Below are 6,606 nucleotides of genomic sequence, written 5' to 3' on the forward strand. Positions count from 1 at the left end.
CCAATTGATCATTTCATTCTATCCATATGTCTATGTATGCTAGAATAGATGTTCATGTGCTTGTCTCTAGATTTTGTGTTATTGATGCATGTCTATGTGCATTGAGGCTATAGATTTGGAGATTGTCAAAACATAGTGCTTAAAGGAATGCTCTTGTGATTCTCTTGATGGTTCATGCTTATGGGTTGATGGATTGTGCCTCTCCCCTAGTTTATTTTTATGCTAGTAGTGTAGATGTAGTGTAGTGGTAGTGTAGTGTTAAATGGGAGGACAATCTATGCTTGTTGTTTGATGATCCAAACTTTTGAATGCAAGTAGCATATGTCTCTATCCTTGTGTTGTATTTGGATTGTGAGCTTAATGAAATGATTAATGACTTGTTTTGATTTATTGTGCCTTTCACATGTTGTTTAGACAATATATGCTTCGTTGTTTAGATGTATTATGCCTTTCACATTATGTTTAGACAATACATGCTTAACTAGTCATCCTTGCTTGTTGAATCAACCAAACACACACACACCAATATTGTAACACACCATTTGCCCTCATTAATCACTTGTCAATGATATAGAAATGTATTGCTTGGTGGTGATCTCTGAACCCCAAGATCTCCCTCTCTTACTTACTCTTAATTGCATTCTTTTGCTATCACTTAGTTTAATTTAGTTGTTCTTTAATCAGCCAACCATCCAATTGTTTGATCACTCGACCTACTAGCCCTAACAACAATTCCACGACATTGCTTGATCCTCACAATCCCTTGGGACGATCCCTATTCGCCCTTGCTATATTTTTAATGACGGTAATAGTGGCTTCTATAAATGTAAAACTCTTAGCCCTCGCCTTAAATTTCACACTTTTAAGCTTATGGTAGGACTACGACCATAGTTTTTGGAGCCGTTGCCGGGGAATGATTGATTAGATTAGGCAACGTCGGATTTATGGAATTGATTAGGATTAGTACTCTTTTGATCGTGTCTTTACTTTACTTCTATTTTTCTTTTTGGTTACTTATTGTGTTGTTCTTACTTGACTAGGTGCATTGTTGGAGAGGAAGCAAGTAAATGAGCCATCAAGCATTCAAGCAAGCAAAGAAAGCAAAAAGCTAAAAATTCTAAAAATTTGCTAAGCTAAGCTTTAAATTTGGACTTGAAGTGCTAAAGGACCTTTGTGAGACTTTCTTTACTCAATCCCTTAGTTAAATCGTCGGCCCGCGTGGAGGCTTATTTTTAATTGTCTTGCATCATTGTTGTTAAAGTATGGGAGTATGAATTGAGTGTTTGTGGAAGAAGTCTAATTGCATTGTTGTGAAGGCATAGTGTTTGTCATTCTTTGTGTTTGTTGTGTTTTACATTGTGCATGCATGGACGTCGTTCATTGAGACCAACTCTTGTCCCTCTTGATTTACATCTTGAATCTATCGTTAGAAATCCTAGGGGAAGAGGAAGTTCAAATAGAGCCAATCTATCAATGGATGACCATAATGACAATCATGTTGAGGACCTTGGTCACATAGACCAACAAGGTATCCTTCATCCCAATGTACACAATAAGAACATACAAGTACCTTTAGGCATCCCTAGGCCATTCATTCACCAACCACCACAACAATAAGGCCAAGTTCCATATGGAATGCCAAGGCCATTGTATGTTTCACAACCTGCCATCAACAATCAAGGAATTCAAAACCAAGGTATTCATGTTGCACCTCAAGTAGCTAATCCACCTCTTGCTTTAAGAGACCATTATGTGCCTAATGAGTATAATGCACCTACATGCATCCAATTGCCTCCATTTAGAGCACATCATTATGAAATTAAGCCACAGACCATTTAAATGCTTCCTAACTATCATGAACTTCCAAGTGAAGAACCTTACAAGCATTTGGATGAGTTTCTTGAAGTATGTTCCACCGTAAAATATACGGACATGCCGAAAGAGGTTTTAAGACTCAAACTTTTTCCATTCACCTTAAAAGATAAGGCAAAGTATTGGTTTAACAATCTTAGGCCTTTTTCAATCACTTCTTAGGCAGAAATGCAACAAGAGTTCTTGAAGAAGTACTATCCAGTTTCTAAGACCAATGCTATGAGAACCTCAATTCGAGAATTTTCACATGGGGATGGAGAACCATTTCATGAGGCATGGGAATGCTTCAATGAATTGCTTAGGAAGTGTCCACATCATGACATGCCCAAATGGCAATTAGTTTAATATTTCTTTGAGAGCTTATCGGACAACTATAAGGGTATGGTTGATCCTTCCATGGGTGACTCATACATTGATAGGCATGAAGATGACATGTGGCGTCTTTATGAGAGCATGAGTGAAAATTCTTTGCATAGAACACTATCATCCAAGAATGGTAGAAATTCACAAGGTAGGAAGAGTGTTGGCTTACATCAAGTCGACCATTCAAATGAAATAACCACTGAAATAAAGTCTTTATCTCAAAGGTTTGATCAATTTTTGATTAACCAAAACTCGGCGAATCAAGTATCTTCCTTCCCTAACCATTCTCATCGTGCATCAAATGAAACATGTATGACTTGTTCTAGTGTTCTTCATTCTACTTCTCATTGTCCTCACGGACAAGTGCAAAGTGAACCTAATGAACAAGTCAATGCGGCTTTTGTGAACCAAGGGAATAATCCTTATGGTACTCATTATAATCTAAGTTGGAGGAATCGTCTGAATTTTTCTTGGAAAACCAAGAAGAGGGCTCAAACCCTTCCCAAGGCGGTTTTCAAGGGAAGTACATTCCACCTCCACTTTAAAACCAAGGATCCCAAGGGTAGAGACCTTATCAATCACAAGGGAATCAATTTGCTAATTCTCATTTTCCCAACCAATCTTATTCCCAAGGTAATACTAGAAGTCCCGCCTTTGAAGAGAAAGTTTTGAATGCTTTGGGTACTTTAGAGGCTAACACTCAATTGCTTCATTCTCACTCTCAATCTATTACGAAGCTAGAAACCCAAGTAGGGCAAATAGCAAGAACTTTCAATGCAAGAGAGAAGGGAAAGATGCCTACAAATGCCCCACCTAAGCAACAATGTGTTATGGAAACCCATTCCTCATCGGAAGGCCACACCATTGAACATGTTAATGCGGTGACTACCTTGCGGAGTGGTAGGATTGTGGACAATCAAGTTGGAATGTCCAACGAAGAGAGTGAACCGGTGCAACCTCAAGTTGTCACCCATCTCGTTTCACATCCCATTCCTTCTTTATTGCATATACATGACCTTGTAAATGAGAAAGTTTTGAAAGATGTGTTTGAAAAAGAAGTTTTGAAAAATGATGTTGAAAAGGTTTTGTTGAAAAATGATTTGTAAACTTCTTGTGTTGAAGAGAGTTCAAAAGAAAATTTTGAAAAAGTGTTTGAATCAAAGGTTCTATTTTCGGATGCCTTAAAAGGATCCATTTCAAAAGACAAGTAAAAGGCAAAAACCAATGAAATCATGGAAATGTTTAGGCAAGTGAAAGTTAATCTTCCACTATTGGATGCAATCAAGCAAATTCCAGCTTATGCCAAATTCTTGAAAGACTTGTGCACCCAAAAGCGGAAGAACAAGAGTCAAGCACCAAGAAAAGTGGTTTTGACTGAGCAAGTAAGCTCAATTTTGCAATATAACACTCTTCCAAAGTTTAAGGACCCCGGTTCACCCACTACATCATGCATTATTGGTGATCATATCATAAATCGGGCGCTTCTTCACTTAGGAGCAAGTGTTAACCTTCTTCTATACTCGGTTTATGTTAATTGGGTCTAGGTGAATTGAAACCGACGTCGGTAGTTTTGCAACTTGCCGACCGATCCATTAAGAAGCCTAAGGGTATAATTGAAGATGTTTTGATAAAGATTGACAAATTCTTCTTAATTTATTAAAAGTGCTTATTTAAACCCCTTAAGCTTAGGCATTTTAGTACCTTTATCTATCTTACTTTACCGGTTTAGATTGATTTCATATTATTTCCATTTTTAGGCACTTATCCCAAAAATAAGCTAACTCATCCAAATAAGAGCTTAATTAAAGCAATTCTGGGATTAAACAAAGAAAGGAGCAAAGTGGAGAAAGAAGGAAGCAAATGAAGCCAAAGGTGAGAAGCAGCAAAGTTCGATTGATCCAAGTTCAAGGTTCGATCGATCGAACAATGATCGATCTCAGCACTTCAAGATAAATCTAAGCCTAGACCCAAAAGCATAAAGTTCCAAAAGTTCGATCGATCTAACACTATTCTTTGATCGATTGAACACTTTTGTCCTTATTCAAATGATTGATCCTATTCACAGCTGTACCACCCACTAACCACTTTTGTCCTCTTCCCATAAATATTTCTCCAAAATATCTCGGATTTGTCTTTTCCCAAAAAGCTCAACCAGTTGGATCGATCCAGCCTAAGTTCGATAGATCTCAGCCAGTTTGATCGATCCAAGTCTAAGGTTCGATCGATCGAACTTCCTCTAGTGCGAAAAAGTTAAAATTCCATCTCATTGAAAGTTGTCCTTTATCCAATTATTAGGGAATATTGTGTGCACGACCCCAGCTCATTTTGGGTGTCATTTTGACCTACCTATATAAGGATAAGGATTGCTTTTTACAAAGGAAAAAAAACGTTATTTTCATATCATCTCTTGGAAAGCAAGCTTAGAGGTGGAGGAGGCTAGAGACACCATTGGAGTTCTTTATCAACAAGGAGTAGATTTCAACCATGGAGTTAGCCCTTGAGGGTTGGAGCAACATCATCATGAATGGCTAGACATCCTCTTGGGGCTAGAATTAGCCCCAAACATGCTTTTTATATCTTAATCTTGTATATTATTGAGGGATTAGTGTTGTAATTGATGTTTTGACACTTTGATATATATATATATATAGATCTTGTTTATTCAATGATTTATGTGGTTTAATGCTTCCAATTGATCATTTCATTCTATCCATATGTCTATGTATGCTAGAATAGATGTTCATGTACTTGTCTCTAGATTTTGTGTTATTGATGCATGTCTATGTGTATTGATGCTATAGATTTGGAGATTGTCAAAACATAGTGCTTAAAGGAATGCTCTTGTGATTCTCTTAATGGTTCATGCTTATGCCTTGATGGATTATGCCTCTCCCCTAGTTTATTTTCATACTAGTAGTGTAGATGTAGTACAGTGGTAGTGTAGTGTTAAATGGGAGGACAATATATGCTTGTTGTTTGATGTTCCAATCTTTTGAATGCAAGTAGCATATGTCTCTATCCTTGTGTTGTAATGGGATTGTGAGCTTAATGAAATGATTAATGACTTGTTTTGATTTATTGTGCCTTTCACATGTTTTTAGATAATATATGCTTCATTGCTTAAATATATTGTACCTTTCACATGATGTTTAGACAATACATACTTAACTAGTCATCCTTACTTGTTGAATCAACCAAACACACACACACCAATATTGCAACACACCATTTGCCCTCATTAATCACTTGTAAATGATATAGAAATGTATTGCTTGGTGGTGATCTCTAAACCCCAAGATCTTTCTCTCTTACTTACTCTTAATTGCATTCTTTTGCTATCACTTAGTTTAATTTAGTTATTCTTTAATCAATCAACCAACCATCCAATTGTTTGATCACTCGACCTACTAGCCCTAATAACAATTCCATGACATTGCTGGATCCTCACAATCCCTTGGGACGATCCCTACTCGCCCTTGCAATATTTTTAGTGAAGGTAGTAGTGGCTTCTATAAATATAAAACTCTTGGCCCTCACCTTAAATTTCACACTCTTAAGCTTATGGTAAGACGACGATCATGCATATGCTCTGCCCCTCTATGATCTAAGAATATGTATCAGTATTTTAACATTGTGCGTTTGGTATGCAAATCTATGAAATAAAAAATATTGTGAATTCAATGGATTTGTAAATTTTGCACTAGCTTGAAATGTTTAGTTGAACACGTAAAGTGCTAGGACTTTATATTTTTGGAATATCCCATTCATTTTTCTTAGTTGATTGGATTGATAGTTTGGAATGCTTTCTATTAATTGCTTGTTTATTTTGTGTCGCAGGTCTTCTCTACAAGGACTACCAGAGCGACCAGAAGTTTAGTGTCACTACTTACTCTTCTACTGGTGTTGTAAGTGTTTTTTATTTTTTATATTTAATTTTTTTTTTTCCATTGCTTCTTATATCTGTATATTTTCTTTTTTGATTATTATAGCCTTGTACATACGTGTGTGTGTGTGTGTGGGCATTTGTATTATCATATTGTTATACACTCTCTGATCTTTGTTTCACTTTCAACTTTTGGTTTATGTGGTTAATGCATAGACTTAAAACATGTGTGTGCGCATTTATTATCATTTTGTCCCACATTAACTTTGGTATAAGTTGTGCATGGTTTTACGTCTTTGTTTATCTATTTTAAAAATTGGGTGCTGGTATGCTTTCTAATTTGCTGGCATTCCGGGATGTATAACTATGAACTTTTTGAGCAATTTTTGGCATTCTGGGAGTGAGTCCTTTATACTTTTTAAGTCACCTACTTGCCTATGCATTGTATACAATTTTTTATTTTGTTATATTAAGAATCAACAATGTCT

At 36.4% G+C, this 6,606-nt stretch overlaps 1 pseudogene; it reads right to left on the reverse strand.

The window, feature by feature from the left end:
* Positions 1 to 2,096: 2,096 nt before the first annotated feature.
* Positions 2,097 to 2,195, reverse strand: LOC132298042 (small nucleolar RNA R71; annotated as a pseudogene).
* Positions 2,196 to 6,606: the final 4,411 nt, after the last annotated feature.

The sequence above is a fragment of the Cornus florida genome, unplaced genomic scaffold (assembly GCF_030987335.1).
Source record: "Cornus florida cultivar Cherokee Brave unplaced genomic scaffold, ASM3098733v1 CherokeeBrave_3.0.0_Hap2_Chr02, whole genome shotgun sequence".
NCBI classification, from domain to species: domain Eukaryota; kingdom Viridiplantae; phylum Streptophyta; class Magnoliopsida; order Cornales; family Cornaceae; genus Cornus; species Cornus florida.